At 41.9% G+C, this 20,221-nt stretch overlaps 1 protein-coding gene across 4 annotated transcripts in view; it reads left to right on the top strand.

The window, feature by feature from the left end:
• Positions 1–5,075: 5,075 nt before the first annotated feature.
• Positions 5,076–20,221, top strand: part of LOC139628273 (SH3 and multiple ankyrin repeat domains protein 2-like) — a 187,738-nt gene continuing 172,592 nt past the window's right edge. For 2 of the 4 annotated variants that reach the window (XM_071489789.1, XM_071489786.1), the window contains exon 1: positions 5,078–9,341. The gene's annotated coding sequence lies outside the window, so the exon portion shown is untranslated. Of the gene's footprint in view, positions 9,342–20,221 lie in introns of all 4 variants that reach the window. The other 2 variants (XM_071489787.1, XM_071489790.1) reach the window with 2 other exon arrangements.

The following is a 20,221-nucleotide window of genomic DNA, read 5'->3' as shown; positions in this document are numbered from 1 at the left end:
AGACAGGAAGACTCCTCTGCTTTTGCAGTTTTCATGAGGACACTGCCTCAGAGAAGTTTGGACTAAATGGCTCCAGTCACTGTGAGAAAGACATGAAATTTGCAGACATGGAACAGAACAAAAATGACAACAAGGGAGAAGTGGATTCACTTCAGCTTGAAATTAAACCCTTTCCGGCCTCACTCCCAGGCTCCCCCCTCCTCTCTCTGCCGCTTCGTCTGCATTTTCGACCCCACTGATGTTTCCTCATCTGCTGTTATTAGTCACAGTAAATCCTGGAGTTTTGGGAATATTCAGATATGTTGTCATTTTGGGTGCAGATAACGCTAATCCACATCCTTCAAAGGTGTCGTTTGACATTTTGGGACATACATGCATATGTGTGGTGAAGATGAAAAGAGTGATACCTCTGTCTACAGCCAGACATGGTTAGCTTAGTATAAAGCCTGGGGACACAGCTAGCCTGGCTAATTCCAAAGGTTAAAAATAAATCACCTTCCTGCACCTTTGAGCTCAATATTTAATATGTTGAATCTGTATAAAAAGGACATTTTTTGTGCTGGACTATGATTTGATCACAATGTCTATTTTATTATGACTACTTTAGGCTTAGTGATTATACTATTTATTTTAGGATGTACTACTTATTTTAGTGATTATAACTATTTATTATTTTAGGATGCTACTATATGGAGTTTTGTTGTATTGTTTTATCAGTGCAATGACAATAAAGTATCTGTCTATATAAAAATATAACATGTTGATTTCTAAGCTTGCAGCAGGTCACTATGACCCATAGTTAGGTTCTGTTGCTAGGCGACATCTAGTGGTCGTAGTGATGATGACAGGAGCAAAGGGAAAAGTGCAGTGACGTAGTTTATAGAGCGACAAAGTCCACGTCAGGAGGAGGTTGGGGTGGATGGATGAATATGACCCAGGAGAGCGGTGTTCGATTCCCATGTGACAGGAGCAGTTTATGTTGTTTCTATTATCCATGACTGTTCACTCATTATTGTAACCATGACAACAAAGATCGTCTAATGTTGAGGAAGTTATTTTAACCCAAATCACCATCTTTACCTGAACCAAGACATGACTGTTATTATAGTAACCATGGTGATGAAGGTAGGTGTGGCATTCTCAGTGCAGTCTGTGTGTTTATTATTGCAACCATGACAACTGAGGTCCATGCAGCCATGGGGGGGGGGCTCTTTCAGGAGACGCTGCTGTGGGTCGTATCAGAGGGTTGATGGTTGTTCGGGTTGTCGGGAATCTCACTGGTCATAAAAACAAACAAACCTGATCTCTGTTAATCTTCTAATCTAATGAGTCATCTTGTGCTGTAAATATGACGCTGAGGCCATGAGACACGGTTCAAACAGCACAACAGCCATTTCATCATTAGCTCAAGTCACATCCAGAAATCTGTCATTGAAATCCATAAACAGATGGACGCACATGCAAACACATACACATGCATGCACGGTGCGTGTGTGTGGAGAGGACCAGGCCAGAGAGATGCTGGAGAAAGATACAAAAAAAAATATGCAGAGAATGATGATGAACAGGAAGAAGAGGACAAGGTTGTGACAGTATGAATAACACAGCAGCACAAGCAAGTTGCCCTAATCTTGCATTCCAGATCTTAATTGTTTATTTACATAGCTTTGAAGGCACCCAGAAAAAACTGCATGTGTCAGCCAGTTCAAAGAGAGAATGCAGGGCAGAGCCTCGCTGGGTGGAGATCCCACTGTTAATTGCCATATTTCTCCCTCCGATTAAGTCGGCTCGGTCTTGCTTATTTATTGCCCTGCAGGAAATTTCTCCACAATAAAAGGAGGATATCGCCACGTTCCACAACAAGAAAAAGAATATCCCGTTTTTCCAACAGTGCCTTTAAGAATAATGAGCGGCGAACACAAAAGCATCCAGTGAAGCTGAGAGATCTTCAGAGGAGAGAGCTGGGGGGTGGGGGGTCTCATTCCACTGCTGCAATTAAAATTTTTGTTCTGGTCCTTGTGTTTGACACCTCATAGTAGTAATTTTTATTTATTCATGAGGGTACTTTATTAATAACTTTCCATTCATTTCTTTGATGTCTTCGTTGTGCCCGTTCTGTGTTCCTTCCTGCAGTGAAGAACGCCGTCTCCTCGTCTCTGAAAGGTTATCACCAGAAAAATAAATCTTCACTTAGGCCACAGATTTAGTTTATGTCTTTTCTCCGTTTTTCAAAGGCCGTGACCTTTTTTTCATGAGAGCATGGGCCGTCTGACCACATGAGCAGGGTGAGATTTCATGGACATGCATCTCTGTATGTATTCTTTTATTTGTCATGATTCGCAGCAGGACTGTCACATTATCACATTTTCACTACATGATTATCGTGGCTAAAAGATATTATCACAATATCTACAGTCAATTTGAAAAAGAAAGATAAATAAATAAAGTCTATCTTTACCTTTGTTAACTGTGTTAGATTAGACACAAAAACATAATTGTACAAAAAGAACAATTACACATAATGGACAATGAAAAGGCAACAAGATTAACCAATAAACAAAAGACCTACAATCTGCCATCACTATATTAATGTATTGGTAACACAATATCAATATTTTTTTTAATATCAGTTCTCGTTTTTACAAAAAAACCAGCCCACAGGTCGTCTTTCAGCAGGTCACTATGACCCACAGGTTCTGTTGCTAGGCGACATCTAGTGGTCGTAGTGATGATGACAGGAGCAAAGGGAAAAGTGCGGTGACGTAGTTTATAGAGCGACAAAGTCCACGTCAGGAGGAGGTTGGGGTGGATGGATGAATATGACCCAGGAGAGCGGTGTTCGATTCCCATGTGACAGGAGCAGTTTATGTTGTTTCTATTATCCATGATCGTTCACTGTTGTTATTTTTGTAACCATGACAACAAAGATCGTCTAATGTTGAGGAAGTTATTTTAACCCAAATCACCATCTTTGCGTAAACCTAATTGAGCCATGACTGTGTTATTATAGTAACCATGGCGATGAAGGTAGGTACATTAAAACATCACACCCACATTTTCTATTTTAATTTAGATATTTAATTTTGATTTGATGAAATGAGAAGAATGCTATCACCAAAACCTCTGCGTCAGAGAATGGAAGCATTTCTCGTTAACAAGCTTTCTTAAATCATCCGTTTCCAAAACCAATAAACAGATAATGATTTCTAAAAGTATAGAAACTGAGATGTTTCAAGAAGTCTGAGGAAAAGACCCAAAAACCCAGAAGAGTTTCTTTACATGAGCAGTTTCCAGAATATTCACCAGTGGCCAGTTCTCAGCTGTCAGAAGATGCCGTGGAGAGCTGACAGCAGGGCTTCACCGGCTGAGCTGCTGCACCTCATGTAAGGGGAGGGAAACCTGCTGCAGAGGGGGGAAGGTGGCAGGTGTGATGGGAATAATGCTTCTTGTTGATGAACTGGAAACTATAGGAAAGCTGCTTATGAGAAAGACATGAAATCAAACACAAGGCAGAGATAAACATGATGATGACTCAATACTAAATAAAGCAGGCTCTTTACAAACTTTATCTAAATCAATATAACAAGCGGATTGCTACACACACAACCTGGTTTTTCCTGTGCAGCATTGATCAAGTGAGCTCGTGCTTTGATATCTGGGTGAATAAGAACACAGTGGGGACAACAATCCTGTGTCTGTGTGAGGAATTCATTATTCCCCTGGAATTAACAAGTGAAATAGCACCAACTTGTTCATTCTGAGATATGGTCATAGATACTATCTTGTTGGCTATTAGCAATACTAGATTTAATAATAATCATAATAATGATAATGAGACACAATTTTATTTCTTTAGGATTTTATAGCAGTAGTGCAACTGGAAAAAACTAAGCATAAAAAGCAAATACAAAAAAAAGAGAAAAAAAGAAATGGGATCATAAAACACAAGGATAATGAAACATAAAAGCAGAAGAATCACATTAAAGAGACAAAAACAACCTGATTTGAGACATTTTATTGAGGTAAAAAAACTGGTCCCCAAAACAAAGATTTACAATAATTTACACAATACTAACAATGATTCATTCAAATATCAGAATATCAAAACTGCACATTTTATCTGCACAGGGAAAATACACTTTTCAATGATCTACTCTCTACACTTCTCAATAACAGACAGCTGGACTAGTAGAAAATATAAATATACACCTAATGTTCCTAAGTTTAGCTCCACCCGGTGCCTACTTGGTGAAAAGAGACGTGCTGCTCTTCCTTTCATATTTCTCCCACAGTCAGGCCTCTGTTTCCAGAGCAGGGCCGGGCGTGATGAGCCCATCTGTCACAGAGAAGTGAGACAAACAGGTGATTGTCAGGTTATACACTTGCTGACCTGCTGTCTTTTCTTTGTTTGGATTAAATTGTGAAAATGACAAAAACGTCTTTGTAAAGTTTGTGGTGAATTTAATGTTCTGTGGGCAGTTAAGTGAAAACTCCCGAAAGATCACGTTTATGAAACGATCCCGACTAACGCGCCGAACAGGAACAGGAAAGAACAGGAAATGACATCAATGTGACCTTTTTTAAAAAAAAATTAATTATTATTATTATTTATTTATTTTAACAGTTCCATATACAACAGCATGGCTTTGACATCTTTGTAATATACAAAAGGGAAGCGGTGCATACAAAAAAACAACAGCAAATAATTAAACAACATAACTTAACGGGCTAATCTTCTATTGTATTAGAGAGCGTCAGTCCCTTCTTCTTTTCTTCTCTCAGGGCTTTTAAGTAGGAAACAAACTCATTATGAAACACAAAGAATTTTGGCTTCACTTTCAAATACATGTGAACTGATGTTTGGTTTGAATAAGACGTTCAGCTCTGTGACTGGGGTCACATGAGAACACAGCCCCAGGAGGCAGGAACTGTGTCTCCTGTTACCTATCAGGAGAGGAAAATACACCAAATCACATTTCCTCTGCACGTTAAGGCCTGTGGCTGCAGAGGAGGGGGAGCTGTCACTGCACTGAGCTGAAAATACAAACTGGAGCGTGGACTGACAGTTTACAGCCCAGTGATGGTCAAACACAAACTACAGTCCACCTGCCAGTGTGGCCCAACACTCAACTGTCCCACTTCATCTGTGGCATCACCTGGAGAAAGGTAAGCTATGTGTGTGCATGGTGGAAATGTGCTGCAACGGACATAAATTCTTACTCTGATTAATCGTAGCATCGTCTTAAAATAACTATCATCATAACCATCCCATTCCACCTGTGAACAGTTTTGTATTCAAGCTGTTTTTCTGTATCATTTCCATCTCTTATCATAATCACAAAGGCACTGAGAAGTGCTCACTTGTGTCTCACTGGGGAAACGAGAGATGGATGTGATCTAACCTCATCTCTAACAGCTAAAAGAACGGCACTCTCCCAACAGATTTGTTACAAATCAACCACATAGTTGAGTTTCCAGGCTGCCAATGTCATCACCAGCAGCGTTATTTATAGCAGATATGCTTGTGTAAGCAGTGTGAGTAATGTTTGGTTAATTCCAAAATGTAGAGTATATCACTGTTATTTCTGGCTGGATTTTGCCAATTTAATTTTTAGTTTTTACTTCATGGTTCCTTCTGTGAGAGGAGGTTATGTTTCCAGTCACATTTGTTTGTCAGTCAGCAGGATATTTCCAAAAGCTGTTAACACATTTCAGTAAAATTCTGAATGTTAGTCCACTGGCTGGGGAACAAGTGATTCATTTTTGGTGTCGATCCAGGAATGTTTCAAAGGATCTGGATCTGGCACATGTATCCAGACTTCACTATGCCGAGTCGGAGCCCAACGATAAACAGCCTGACAGATTTTGTGCAGCCAGGTGGAGGTGTGTGCTGACTGCTTCATACTTGTCGTGTGTTTTAGTGGTACATTTAAGCTAACATGTATTGCTTGGGTACACAACATCTCTCTTCATTTCATTTCAAGCTTGATGACATCACAGATCTGCGGTGTTTTGTCTCTGATGTTTCACATTGTTCCCAGGTATGGGCGAACTGTTCCTGGACGACTGAAAGAACAAATAGAACTGTTTGCTTTAAATTAGTACTCTGATATTTTGGGAAATACAGTTATTCACTTAATTGTTGATTCTTAGAAAAGATGATTGATACCATCGTTGTGACTACACCAAATACAAAGCTAAAGCTAGGAGACCATTAGCTTAGCTGAGCATAAAGACTGGAATCGGGAGGAAACAGCTAGCCTGGCTCTGCTCAAAAATCTGCCTACTGGCACATCCAAAGCTACTCAGATATCCATTTGATCCTCTGTCATTATTGGGTCAAATACTTTGGTTTATGGTCAAATACCTGGAACACTCACAGTGGTACTAATTAGGAAAATGTTAGCATGCTGAAGTTAGCGTTTAGCTAAAAGCACAGTGCCTATATGTGCAGCCACACAGAGTAAACTGTATAAACTGTAGCATACTAATGCTGTTTGCCATTATGTTTACCACCAACCTTGTTTAGCATATTAGCAGGCTAACATTGTTCTGCTCAGTGGCTAACACTGTGACTGATGGTAAAGTCATGAGTGTAGCAGGTATTTGATCACAAACCAAAGTATTTGACCCGATAATGACAGAGGATCAGATGAATATCTGAGTAGCTTTGGATGTGCCAGTGGGCAGATTTCTGGACAGAGCCATGCTAGCTCTTTCCCCCTGTTTACAGTCTTTATGCTAAGCTACGCTAAGTGCCACCTTTCCCCAGCTGTAAATCTGACACACGCCCATAAGAGTGATGTCGCCCTTCTCATCTATATTAACCCTTTAAGGGAACAGTCAATGCTTTGGGGTAAAGACGATGTTTAGTCAGAGCTGGGGGGTAAAAAGTGGACAGGTGGTTCTGAGTGTTTTCCCTAAACCACAGGAACACAGTTCTGAATCCTGTGTTGCTGAAGTGTAAATACTTGCTGTGGAGAGGAAAATGACACAGCTCACACTCTGATTCTTGCAGTTTTTTGGGGGCTGCTGTCGGCAGATTTGAGCTAGAAATAAAAATTGGTGTGCACACACTGTCAAACCCTGGAATTCACACATTGGCTTGCCCCTGGGGTAGAGCCGGGCTGTTGGTCTGGCTCCCTGCCACTGTTGCCATGATCAACATCATCCCATCCCAGCTCGTATAGTGCGGTTGTCATGGTAATGACCGTTTATTTGCAGGGGGGGCACTCCAGTCTCCAATGTTTCCGGGACACACACACAGACAGCTAGAGGAGGTGAAGGTGAGAGAGAGGAGGGGAGATGCCAGACAGACAGTTCCACTCAAAGGGCAGGTAGATGAGTCAGTCTGGTCTCTTTCCCCTCTTCCACCACCAACCAGGACCACAAATATCAGTCGTTTAGTGTTGGTGACTTTGTTTTTGCATCACCATCCAGTCATTTGCTCCTATCAGTTACTCATCATTAACAACACTGTTTTAATTTTCCATTAAACGTTCTGTAAAAAAGTGTAAAACAGAGATATAAAGTTAGATATTCAGCATGCTCACAATTCAGACAACATGAAAATGTGATGAGGTTTCTGTTCCATCCTAAATAAATCAGCAGGTTAATCAGACTCCCATTTTCTCCAGTCTCATCCAGGTCACCTGCCACTGCTTCTATAGGTGCGGGCAATAATTTAATATCATTGTTCATCACCTGTCGGTGGAAACATGATGGATTTGACCATGTTGTGGTTGGTTAAGGTCATTTCTGCTGTAATTAAAGACAAATAGACTGCAGCTCATAAATCAGTTAGCCAGTAATGCCGACTGGTTTTAGCTTAAAGGGTAGATCGGCGATGTCGACCGGTGCCTGCGGTGCTGAAAGGTGTGTTGTTGGAGGTTGAGTGTGTGTAATTTTTTGTATAGTTAATGGTGGACACAGTAATGTCTTCATGCCGTGTTTATTGGAGCTGGAGACAATAAATACCTCCAACCACTGCAGAGTCATTTGACCCAGGAGTGAATGAGTGTATCCTTTAACACTGATGACAGCAGCCAGATGTTAGCAGGTGTTAGTGGGTTTTTCTGTCCTGTATAGAAGAAGCTTGAGAGTATTGATACATTTATTTCTATGCTAGCAGCTCTGTAGGCTGGACAAGGGTCTGGATCTGTTTGTCCACCACTTTGGTACCAGCGGATATATCTCAACGACCATGGGATGGATTGCCATGAAAATTGGTCCATGCGTTCGTGGTGCACAGAGGATGAATTCTCACAGCTTTGATGAACTGGCACAAAATTATAGATTTTGCTGCCCCAAGAAGAATCCTCTTGCCATTAGCGATCCTGAGGCACTGCCACAAGGTTCAGTAATGCCTCAACAATTACTGGATGGATTGCTGTATTCGGTGCACACATTCATGGCCCCCTTTGGATGAATTGTGATCCGTAAATGTTTCATCTAGATCGCTGCAGGTGAGCACACCTGCAGAGCTGCTAGCATGTTCTAGCTTTGAGAGCTTCATGGTCAAACAGTCTGTTTATATCAGGCTAATTGTGATACTGATCACTGAGCCCTGCTGCTTCCCAGTGCCGGTTTAATGGTTTTAATATGACCCTGAGAAGCCACAGGTATTCTCTCCTTAGCTTCTGTGGCTGTCATCAGCCTTTGATGAAGCTTAAAGACACTGAAAAGCCTTAATTACCTCACATTTGACTTTTACTCAACCTCAACTGCACCTCTTACCAGGCTGCAGTCCGAAGTGAAGCTCTTTCATTAGATAGCAGCGCTCTTCACTGGATTTTTTTATTTTTCTCTGCTGATAATGAATAGGTAGCCTGGGCCACACTGAGCTGGCTCCAGCAGATTCTCTGAAAATCTCCAGGACGTGCACTTTCAGGGTGGTTTCTGCTCTGGCCTGGGGGTGACAAATGACGAAGACATCCACAGGCGCACATCCACCTGTGTGGTCGGGAGCGGCGCCTCCTCGCCGCCTTCCTCCGTGCGTCAGGCGGCAGCTGCGCCGCTCCGCGTCTGTCGCCTCCTATTGAGTTGCAGCGCGGCAGCAGTCGGGTTTCTCTCCGGGAGATCAGGTTTAAAACTCTCTCTCTCTCTCTCCCCCCCTCGCTTCTCTCCCTCCTGCCCATCGCTGCCCCCTTTTTTATTTCCTCCCGTCCACAGGAGCCCGCACTAGTGAGTGGAAGTTTTCCCTCCCCGGCAGAGCTGGTCCACCGTCCGCGGTGCGCCCGGAGAGTCGGAGGCATGAGGCGACATTAGGACCAGAGGAGAAGAGAGAAGAGGCGAAGGGATAAAAGAGTCTGACTGAACAGGAGCCAGGGACGACGTCCAAGGTAAGCAAGGAGCTTTCCTGACTTTTTACACCACGCTTCAGTAGGTGCAGCAGCGAAGCCTGGAGCAAGAGTTTATCCTGCAGGGAGGATTCACTGTTGTTCCTGTGTGGAGTTGTAGTTTTCATGCAGCTATGAAAAACTGCACATCAAGCTGAGTAAATCTAACCTGTCCTGATTTCAGTGCCACCTTCTAACAAGGCACTTTTTTAAAAGTTCAGGCAACAGCAGCTAAATGAGCTTCAGAGATGAGTGAGAGACCTTTGATAAGAGCAGTGTTTGGTTGCCAGGTTCTGAAAAATCTCCCAATAATAGTCAAGTGATTAATAGCCCGGCATCATCAATAAAGGCTAATGAGGCTCAATATAATAAACCAGTGATTCCCAAACTAGCAGGTGCACACGACGGGGAAGGGGGGGGGGGGTTGAGTAGACATTTTGACTTGGTGCCTCTTTAAGGTGCCCTTGTCTCATTAAGGTGCCCTCTTAATGTTATTTGCTCCACCTGTGGTTCTCCTGCTTTGACAAGTCTGAGCTGTGGCAGAGAGAGAGGGAGAAACGAAACGAGGGCAGCTTGAAAAGTTCCTGTAGGTCATATGTTTGGATATATTTCCTCTTAGTTTTTATTGCCAGCGTCTCCTGTTTTGTTTCCAGTTGATAGAAATTACATTTGTGTCGGGTGTGGAATGGTTTTTGCTTACCGACAGAGAAAGTTTGGGAACCAAAAACCATCAATTCTGCAGTTAAGATGTAAATAAAGTCATAATAAAGGTTCTTCACTTTGTGATAAGCAAACAGCTACGGTTAGTCAGTAACCATGAATAAGTCATGAGTAAAGCTGTTTGGTCAAATTTGCAATTGTAAATCATCATTGAATAGGTTTTAGTCCGGTTCCTGGGCAGCAGAGCTAAACCTATTACTTAATTACTCACTCCCTCACCCCAGATGTGAATATCTGGTGGAACCTGAATATCTTTGGGATTTGGACACCTGGGACATTTTTTGCTGACATTTGAGAAACCTGTGACCCTTACTAATGACTTTATCGACTGAAATGAAAGGTCGATTAATCACAGCAATGATTGGCTGATGAACTGATGAAAGAACGCTGAGTCTATAAAATTTGCAGCCCTGCAGTTCAACAGTTTTCCAGATGCCCAGTGCTCAGTCAGTCCACTGGAGTGGTCTTCATGATACACAGAACAGCCAGTGCCAAGGAAAGTGTCCTGGTGGACGAGGATAAACACCATCCGAGGGGATTTTTCACAACCTGGCAACCCAAAAGTTCTTCAAATTAATGGTTTATAACTGAGCTATAAAGTGCTAGTGAATTATTTATGAATACCTTTTTTGTCTCCCAGAGGACTCATAGCACTGTTACCTGTCCCCTTTGGTCCTGAGGGGCTGACTGTTTCCTCAATGACACCGTCCGCTTGATTCCTCAGTTTCTGATGAAGAGCCAAAGAGCTTGAATCATTGTATTTGTATTCATTATGGAATAAAATAGAAACTTTAAAGAGAGCTGACACGAGTCCTTTAGGTGACAGAAAACTGGTTTTTGGATGACAAGCATTTGGACGGGATGGACGTCTGTGTTTACTGATTAACCATTTCATGAAATTAACCACAAAGCCATGACAAAGCCATTAGGAAGTGACTGTGAAATTCCTCCTGAGCGAGAGGAAGCAGGGCTGTGGGTTTTGTGCAGTATTTGATTCGAGAAGCTCAAAGGTGTAGTAACTACCCACAAGTCAACTTTCGCAAACTACTGCAGCTGATGAGCTAACGGCTAACACGCTAGAGAGCCAGATACCTGCTCACTCTCGTCCGTCATATTAGCTCCAAAGTTCTCGCTGATCTCTCTGGGTCGTTCGTTCGCTCACTAAAAGTTACTGAGGAGGGACAGAGGTCTCCGAGCTAGCTAGCTTGGTAGGAGCCGAGTTATGCTCGAAAGCTCTAGTTTTTTCTGACCGTGTCTTGATATCTGTTCTGAAGGTGTGTGACCATCCAAGAAATACTTGTGATGAAGGCCTAAAGTGGTAGTTTGGGTTATTTGGGCTCAGTGTGGAGTAGTGTGTAGTTTGCCAGTGGCTAACGTCAGAGATTTGTGTGTCAAATTTAAAGCTGCTGGTTTGGTTTTACTTGACTTTCCAATGGAATCAATAAATGTCAGAGCAGAATTTTGCCGTTTGAAATGCTGGTGTGAAAAACAAATCCCGCCTCCTCTGCTCACACCAAAAAAAAGAAACACACTCATTCTTCTTTATTTACTCCCCACATAACTTCATCTTATTTTTTTGCCTTTGAAAATCTCCCTTCTCTCTCTCTCTTGCACTTCACAAGGCGTCACCTTATGTCTCTCCACTCATTCATAAAATGTTATGTGTGCCTGGAGTCGTCTTAAGCTGTGACCCAAAATAAGCCTCAGTGTACAGCTGTTTTTTTTAATTACTCATCTTTTTTTGAAGTGTGTGTGTGTGTGAAAATGAATTTCAGCCACAGTAAGAGCTCAGCACTTGCTCCATTATATGTCTCTGTTTGTTGAGTCTGTTTGCTTTGTGTCAGACTTTGTGTGAACGTCACTTGGTCGGTTGTTGCAGAACTATTTTTACAGTGACGTTTGGGGATGTGGATTAATTCATATGATGATATATTTTCTGGAAGTACAAACTGAGACTGAGGTTTTCACATTAACTGATTATTTATAATGGAACTGATGGTGGATGATGACTAGACTTGTGCTGATACTAAATAGCATTGAATATAATGATATTTTCCACCATATGCAACATTTTTATCATTTTTTGCATTTTTGGGGAATTATGCATAATTAAAAAGTAAATAAATTAAAATAGTAAATTTGAAATTAGTAACTTTTTGATGACTCCCTTGTCAATGAATGTTTACATTAGCAACTTTTTGAAATGAATTAAAGCTGTAGTCCATAGAATGTCAGAAAATGTCTTAATAATATTCTAAAATTCAAAACTATAACATTTTACAATAGAAAAAAGCAGAAATCTTCACATTTTGGAAGCTGAATCCAGAGAGAGTTTAACATTTCAGCTTGATCAGTGACTTAAATGATATGATTCTTCATATTAATTGTTTTTGCCTCCTCATTTTCCATCATGTCAGCACCAGAACTCAATAACTGGTCAGCTTAAAATCTCATTGAGCCTGAGGAAATTGATACTGGGAGGAAATTGTTGTGATTATTATTATTATTTTGAAGGAAATAGACAGAATTGGTCAACGTGTTTCTCTCTGGACCGCTGCCCAGCATTTCAGGACTCTTATTTAAACAATATCACACATGTTTACGACTTGAATAAAGGCGCATACAATACAATTTACCGTCAAAAATCGAAAGATGTGATGCTGAGGGATGGCAGAAAAAGCGGACAGCCTCGGGCAGATAGGCGCTCTTTTCAGTTTGGATGAGACGTGGTGACTGATGCGGTGCCAGGATTTCACAAAACCTATCATTTCAGCCGCTGCTTCTCTCTCTTCTGTGGCATTTACCGCTGGCTAATTCACCTAAATGTCAGGTGTAAGCATATAGGTGGGCGGACCATCTCGTTTACCTCAAGATGTTTAATTAATGCTTGACGGTTTTGCAGCCTGCACCTGCTGCCTCCTTCCAGTGTTACAGTATGTGTGTCATGCATCACGCCACCGTTTTTGGAAAGATCTTCCAGGAATATTAATTTAGATAGCCGTCCACTTCCTTCCTCCCCCAGCATCCACTTGTTTCCTGGACGCTGTGGAAGCTGATTTGTGCTCAGCTGAACTGCTCAGTTCACTGATGTGGAAATGCTGCCACTCTGAGGGTAATGTGAACGGGGTCAGGGGTCAGGGGAGTAATTCCTCAGCTGTTTTCTGTTCTTCATTTCCGATTTGTTACACATCTGAACGAGGGTGTGCGTCACGAAGGCAGTGACCTGGACACTGATACTGCATCAGTGTGTCGCCGATGTTAAACCTGAGGAAATGTATTTTTTTATTGGCTCTTGAAGTGAGTCTGAAATTAGTCAGTTTAGTCCAGTGGGAGGCATCAAGTGAGCAAAAACCTGGAACCTACTACATAAAGTATTTTAGGAGAACTGGAGGTTGAGGCAGGTTGTACAGGACGTGATGCTGAATAAAAACGCTAAATTCAAGAATGATTGTAGTGTTTTATCTCGTGATCTTATGTGGTCTTCTGTTGACCGGGCTTCTTTCTCATGGTTCCCATACTGATAAGTCCCATTCTGCACTTTGATGTCTTGAACACAACCACTTCAATACTTTAATTCATAGTTTCTCTCTGGGATAACGGCCCACTGTTGACAATGCGATGGAAGCGCTGTGTGCAGACTGGGAGAAGTTTGTGATGTTGGTGAAGATTGTTAGTTGTTAGTTGTTGATTAGTTTGGTTATTAAGTATTGAGTGGCAGCAGATGGCTGGATAAGTCCAAACTTTCCCATCGTTCCGCCAAAAAGAAAAAAAAATCACATTGCGATTCTTCTTCTGGCAGATATTGCGATGATTATAGTTTTTACATTTCATTTTCACTGAAAAAAAAATATAAAAATGCTCATTTTTTTTGTTTGGGCTTGTACCAAACAATGTTCCCTGTATGTCTGGAGAGACACATATTAATTTAAAAAAAACCAAAAAAAAACCAAAACTGCAGCTCCTGCTCTTTTGATTTTGCACTTGGCCACAACGTGAGTTTGTTAATATTTCTGTTAATTGTGCAGCCCTAGTAGATGGTTGAATGTAGTCACAGTTACTGTAGGGCAATAGAGTGGAATGGAAATATAATCCCACTTTTTTTCTGAAAGAGACATATCTGCAAACTGCTATTGTAGCTCTATGAGGATATAGAGTTTACATTTTTGTAATATTTTCAGACTAAATATCACATCACTCAGTAGAGCGCGTACTTCCACCAAGGCCAAAGAAGTCTTTTTTTTTTTTTTTACATCAAGATCCAGAGATTGTTTCCTGATAAACTGATGAAAATTTTAAATAAATAAAATAAATAGGTATGGAATAATAATATATGGAAACATATCCTCTGTGGTGGGAGTTATTAAAGTAAAAAAAAGGGTGTAGCTGCAGAAATTGTGCACAAAACACAAGCTGCAACTCATGCATGCTCGTTTGCATGGATGTCACACCCGTCCCTCCCATCCTCCAAATAAATCCAAAATAAATGTTCATCCTCTGGTGTGAGTCACTCTGGGAAATGTAGGAAGTGCTTAAGACAAATCCACCTGCACCGTATCATGATTAAAAAAAAAACTAAACAAAACAAAAAAACCATAAGAATATCAGACACAAAATAAAACAGACAACCTGAGTCCTGCCACCGCTACAAATTCACCCTCAAACCCCCAGAGAGCACGGCCCTTTTCCTGCTCCACATTTATCTGGGGGGGGGGGGGGGGGGGGGGGCAACAGGAAGTCTGTGTGTGTCTGTGTGAGATAGAGAGAGAGTCAGGGAGAGGCAGCTTTGGAGTTTGTCATCAATTATCAAAGTCATACTTGGGGACATCTGAGTCCAGTCACTCTATCAACTCTGAAGGGCTTAGAGATAGAGAGAGAACGAGAGAGAGGGAGCAAATGAGGGGGGGAAAGATGGTGGCAAGCTATGAAAGAGAGAGAGATAGTACATAAACAAACAAGAGGGAGGGAGGGGTGGATGACAATCTGTTGTGCTCCCAAACTCTCCCCATCCTCTCTCCCCTCTTATTTCACCTCCTCTCTCTCTCTCTCTCTCTTGCTCTTCGCCCACCCTGCCGGTCTGTGACCTTATCCTGCTGCGACTCACATCTGCTGGGAAACAAAGCTGATCTTTAGTCTGATCCTTCGTCCCTCTCAGACCGGGATTTGTGCTGCAGTGCAGTGCTGATGAGGTTCGATTGCTGGTTTTCCAGCACTCAGCTTCTTACCTGTGTTCTTTACTCCAAAAAGCAAGTGGCCTTTCCCCACTGTGCTTTATCTTCTTTGGGGAAAACAGAGATGGAGCCTGCAGTGGGCTGGTGGCAGATCCATGTGGAGGGATTTGAGTTTGGTTCAGTTTGGTCATGGTCTTTCAAGGACAAGGTTGGATTTTTGGACATCCCTGAACATCCGTGACTGACTGAGTGAGTGATCAATTTACACCATTGGTTGGCCGAGTGTTCAATATGACATCAGCAGGTGTTTTCTCTGCGTATATTTGAAGTGGCGTGAAAAACAGGCAAGACGTCGAATCTCCAGACCAAGTTGGCGCAGCTGTGAGGCGTGAGATGCAGGCAGCGCTCTAACCCGTCTCCCGAAATAAAAACCAAGACGTTCCACAACTGCCATGAACACGCTATGCAACCAGTGTGCTCCTGGTATGAAGAGTTCGTCCCTCTCTGGTCCACACATCCCTGCCTCTGCTTTATTTTTTTATTCCTTGTGGGGACAAAACTTATCCTACCCCCCCAAAATCATAATGGTGGGCGGCGGCTCGGGTCGCATTTCTTCTTTGATTCGTCCTTTTTTTGAGTCATCTGTGAAGCACTTTGAACAGCACTGACCTGTATGAAAAATGCTATAGAATACAAATAAAGTTATATGTGTTCATTGATAAATTATTTGTGAGCCCAGTCCCAGAAGGCACACAGAGAGGACCAGTAAAAACTTTATTGATTTTTTTTTTTGTGACCAGATCACTGATGGGGCAGCCCACCAGAAACTATGGAGCAGACATCACTAAAATCAGAAAAATGTTGACTGTCTATTAAATATTGAAGTTTTGGCCGAGTGGCTCTCACCATGGTACTGAAAGGGGGGAATTTAATTCTAGCATGTTAATTAGCATTTAACCTTTTGTTTTGTTGTGTATGATCATGAGGAAAGGGACAGGGAGAGAGCGAGAGAGAGAGAGAGAGAATACTTTTCCCCAGCTGACGAAGAGGAAGCTTTGTGCATCAGGATGACACACATTAAGCCCTCGTTCACACGTCAGCTTCACCTCTGCTGGTGGCATTTGTTAGTAGTAATGGCCAGGTGGTGTTCAGAGCGGTGGGTGGTGCTAATGGCTTGTGAGAGCCCAATATCAAACTGTGTTGCGCCTCATTGCTGTTTTGTCCTTTGCACTTGGCCTTTTTTTAAATGATTTTATCTGTTAACACCCAGCAGGTAACACTCATTTACACAGTCCTTGCACTCTGGAAAGTCTCATGCAGGTGTGCTGGATCATAAACTGGATTTCATAATGGAAATTAATGAATTTTGAAAACATTAATGTTCCCATAAAATCTTAGAGACACAGACGCTGTGCTGCATTTGGAGTCATTTCCAGGCAGCTGCCTCAAACTTTTAACAACCAGCCTCCCTTTGTTCATGGTGTTTTAAGCATATTTAATCTTAGTTCCTTTGCAAAGCTGCAATATGCAACAGTTCAATAAATAAAATCCAAGGTAATCATGGTGTGAAGCACATTTTGGCACTAACTAGAGACCGTCTTGTGACAGCATTTTGCAGGTTGTGACTGTAGACTGCAAACAAAGATGGACGTAGCCTCTGTGACTCCGTTGCATCACCCAGGAGCTTTCTGAAGAGCGGTGCTGAAGCTCAGAGTGAGCTGCTCCTCCTCCGTCGACATCTTTGCAGAGTCTGAATCTGCCGTAGTAAAGCCTGAGTAAAACTGGTTTTTGTTCCAGGCTGTAAACGTGTGTATTTAGCCTCATGTGGTCATATGAGGAAGTGCAGGTTTTAGCTCTTGGCTTCATTTTTGGCACTTCATTGTGACGTTGCCATGGCGACAAAATCTTTTCAGACCTGCCAAAGTACACAAAACCTCCTGTGTGGTAGTTCCTGCTATAGAGGATGTCTGCAGGACAAGGTCAGTCCACCAGGTTTGATACCAGTTCTGCAGACGTCCTCAGAGCATTTTAGCCTCTTTTAGCTGATAGTTTTGATTCTACAGCACATTCACAATAAAAACCAACCATGGGCTGATAATTCATCACAACATGTTCTTTAAATATTAAAGAATGTTGTTTGCTGCCTTGTGTGTGCATGTGCCACCTTTTGTTTCCTGTGAATCTCTTGTGCGTGGGTATGTCATTTGAATTTCACAGCGAGGCAATTATAGGATGCAAATACAACCAATGGCTATAATTTGTATTAAAAATGAAGTATGGTATGTGCACAATGGTAAAGAATATACTCTGTTTAAATGGATTGTTCAGGTTACTCATTGTCCTCATGTCACAGAGTTAAAAAACAAAACAAAACACAGAAACAACAACAACAACAAAAAAGCTGCATATTTGTTCTTCAGCTTCCCCTGAGGAACATTTAACAGGTAGATCTGATGCATAACTCGAGCTTTTTACATTTCTATCAATATTAATACACCTGTTTCATTTTTGAGTGGAGTTATGCAACGAGTGAGATTTGCAGAGCTGTTGTTGTTCAGTGGTGCTTTGTTAACCTCTTCTTTTTGCTGCATGTGTTACTGTTTACTCTCATTTACTGATGTAAAGCAGCGTGTTTGCTTCGGTTCCTTGTGTCACTGAGGGCTCCTGGGTTCCCGTCAGCCTCTGTTTGTGTGTGTGTGTATGTGTGTGTGTGTGTGTGTGTGTGTGTGTGTGGGTGTTCCTGTTAGTTCTAGCCTCACTGGAAAGGTCCTGCCTCTAGATGCATTCCCCCGTGTGCTCTATTTTCTCCTCCAGATTCACCAACCACAAAGCTTTAGGCTTCCACACAGGACACTGAGGTCACAAAAGCATGAAATCCTAGTTTGATTATAACACGTATCCACACTTAGTGGCAGTGAAATGGGTATGCAGTCGCCATGGATACCTGCTATATATCATGGGCTCCATTATGGGGAAGCCCATTTGGCTCCTCCTGAGGAGCTGGTGATTCAGTAGCTCGCTGGCTTCAGGACACTTTGCAGCTGTCTGCAATCTGCATCGGTCACATGTATCCTCATTTCGGATAAATGCTCGTCTCTGTGGTGTTTCTGTCCACTCGTGTCTGTGAAGGTTTTGAGAGACCAAGCAGACATTTCCAAGTAGGTGGTGCACTTCTCTTTGTTCAGACACTGTGGGTGTCAGTGCTGCTTAAAGGGCTACTCCACCCGTTTTTACATCAGTTTACTGATGAGTTCAGTTTAGGAGGAGTTGCAGAAATGAGAGTTGCAATATGAAAAGTGACTGAACTGCAGCGTGTTCTTAAGGACTAAAGTGATGGAGAATTGAGGGTGTGGCCTCTTTGAGTGATAGTTGTCTCTCATGCACCCAACTCTCGGCTCCACGCAGCCCCCACCTTTTTGCCCTTTTTAGGATTAGCTGGGAGTTAAAAGGCAGAGTCAGGCACTGCCAAGATGGCAACGGCGAAGCAGCTCACTCTGAGCTTCAGAACCGCTCTTCAGAAACCTGTGGGTGACGTCAAGGAGGCTACGACCATCTTTATTTACACTCTATGGTTGTTTCAGGTTCTGGTGAGACAGGAAGTGACACCGTATCTAGGACCTGTTTGAGTTTGCTGACACAGAACTGGAAAGCAGTTATTTTACCTTTTGTCATGATGATGATGAAGTAAACAACAGAAATAAATCATATTTTATATATATATATATATATATATATATATATATATATATATATATATATATATATATATATAAATCACAAATGAAAGAAAAAGCACAGTAAACAACCATACATCATGTATGTTTTTTGCAGATGATTATTTTAAATGAGACATTTTGTGCCTGCAGTTAATGAAAATCTTTAGTCGTGTATCTAGTCTGTCAGTTTAGCTTCTGAAAGTCAGAGGTTTTCTCTGCTCATCTCCATGTTTCATCTCTCTGAAAGGCATTTAGACAGGACTCTAGGCCACTTGAGATTCACTCAGAGCCGCTTTTCTGTTCAGTTCGTGAGGTTAATACACGTCTATTAGTAGCACTGCTTGTTGTGAAATGGAGAGTAAATAAATTCAAGGAATGGTTCAGACTCCTCCAACTCCTCCTCCGAGGGGCCATCTAATAACTTGTCATTGCTTTGTTGTCCCACCAGACGAAGGCGGCAAAATATTTTAAAGCACATTCAACATTTAAACATATTTTGTTCTTGTGTGATCTAAAGCTTCTGGAGTGAAGTTCTACACATCTGACAAGAAACTGTCAGAGCAGGAAGTTACCTGCTAACTAATAGATACTTATAGATAATTGATACTTTATTAATCTGCAGCGTTACAGCAGCTACTTCACATAAATCACAGAAACAACTTAAGAAACTAGGATGATTAAAAGGCCAAATTATATACAAACCAAGATCTTTACCTAAACCTAACCCAAGAGTGTTTGTGCCTGAACCTCACCAAACCTTAACCGTAGCATTTTCCCGACACAGGTAACAGGTGTGTGAGGCCCAGAACAATGACGCTGATCAGAAATGATTGTGTATTAATATAGAACCTAGACCTGCTTTATAATCACAAACACATGGACATCTACCTTTAGACTGCATGGGACCTTTAACCCTAGAACACTAACGTTAAACTTAGTAACACCATCACTAACGTCGGGTGAAAATCACCTGAACGCATGCCTCTTGAAAAAACCATAGATGGGAGGAGGGAAACAAACATACCATTAATGACATCAATGAGCAGCCTGAAGCTACCCAAGGACCCATGCAACTCAGACAGCAGCAACACAATGAAAATCACATGACAAGAATTGTGTGGGTGAAAATCACCCGACGTTAGTGTTCTAGGGTTAAAGGGTTGACACAAATAACAACCCCTTCCAGTCACATAGCTTTGGTTTTAAGAAACCTGTCTCAGAGTTTTGTTCCTAGTATAATGGAGGTGAAATGAACTTCAGCAGCAACTTCTCTTTCCAG

This window comes from Trachinotus anak, unplaced genomic scaffold (genome assembly GCF_046630095.1).
Source record: "Trachinotus anak isolate AG129_WGS33_773 ecotype Australia unplaced genomic scaffold, CSIRO_AGI_Tana_v1 ptg000011l, whole genome shotgun sequence".
Lineage (NCBI taxonomy): Eukaryota > Metazoa > Chordata > Actinopteri > Carangiformes > Carangidae > Trachinotus > Trachinotus anak.
Note: the sequence above shows the minus strand (reverse complement) of the source record. Positions and strands in the feature narration are given on the sequence as shown.